Raw genomic sequence first — 1,538 nt, 5'->3', positions numbered from 1 at the left:
TTTAGTAACTTGAAAGAGTGAATTTACCACTTAATTCCTCCCTCCAAACCTCACATACTCTGGAAAACTTCCATTCGGTTTTTCTTGGTTCAGTTCCAAATTTTCCAACACACAAATAAATATAATACCATCCCCACTAAACGCCGTCAGCATCATCTCTAATGTCTAAGCAGCCCAGTAAACGCTGGCAGTGTCCTCTCTGATAGAATCACAGATTCCCTACAAGGCAGAAAGTACAATTCACCCAATAGTCTATAGGGTCACTCTGAAGAGCATCACAACCAAACCTAGTCTCCACTCTATCCCATATATTTCACTTGAAGAAAGAACAGCCCCCTGGCTTGTGATTTCAAATAAACCTACTGGAATAAACAATTGCATCGTGTGACTGCTGACATTACCCATGGCTAATTCACTTAACTTAGTGATTTCACTCCCTGGAATGACAGGGCAATTTTACATGGTCAATCCACATCAGCTGCAGATCTAAAATCAGTGCGAGCCACTCAGCAATTATATCATAACAGTGAGAACCATCTGCAACATGTTTAATAGCTTTACACACTGGTAACTCAGGCTAGTGAAAGCAAGCTGCGCCCATCAACCATAATTCAATGCATCCAAACGCGATTCTGTGCTGTACAACCTCATTCGTGCTGCAGGAAATGTTTCTGCACTCAGATCTGAATGGGTATACCTTGTTTTCTTCCTCAGGTTCCTGCTTTAAGCAAACATTTCAGTCAGAAACAAATCGATAAAATGGTTTTCATTCCAACACAGATACAATGTACAGTTTGCAGAAGTCACGTGTTTGCACTTTCACTGACACTCTCTCTCCAGGAGCTGCAGTCCTTCCCCACGGTGATTCAGACAGCCCTGTCCTTCCTGTGACATATCCCATCGAGAATGGAAGGCCAGGCAATAATAACCTTCACTGGGTAAAATAGCGACAGGTTTAAAAGCTTTACGATGCCCCTAGCGGTGAATTGAGCACTGTGACAGGCGGGTACGCTGACCACGATACTGCCGAGGACAACAACGTCGAAGGAGGCCATTCAGCCTGTTCTGGCCGCACTTGTCCATCACAACTGCTAAACGACCTGAATCAAGTTTTCCATCACTCAGCCCATAGCCTTATATGTCTTGGCATCACAAAGTCTCATCTAATTTTTTTTCAGCTGAAAAGGGTTTCCGCCTCTGTGACGCTTTGCGCACATGTACCCAAACCTTTCTTCTTTTCCCGACCTCTCTTGGCCCGGTATTCGATCCCCCCATCAACAGGAAACGCTTCTTTCAATCTATCCGATCCGTATCCCTGATTGTTTTGAACATCTCAGTCATGTCTTCCCCAATCTCCGCTGCTCGGCGACAAACAACCCCAGTCTGTCCACATAACTGAAACTATTCAGCCAAGCAATACCCCAGTGAATCTCTCCTGCACTGTTCCCAGTGCGATCACATCCATGCTATCATGTGAATTGTAGAACTGCACACAGTACTCGAGCTAGAGCCAAATAAACTTCTTTTATTCTGTTACT

Source organism: Chiloscyllium plagiosum, unplaced genomic scaffold (assembly GCF_004010195.1).
Source record: "Chiloscyllium plagiosum isolate BGI_BamShark_2017 unplaced genomic scaffold, ASM401019v2 scaf_56218, whole genome shotgun sequence".
Lineage (NCBI taxonomy): Eukaryota > Metazoa > Chordata > Chondrichthyes > Orectolobiformes > Hemiscylliidae > Chiloscyllium > Chiloscyllium plagiosum.
This window is presented reverse-complemented; position numbering follows the sequence as displayed.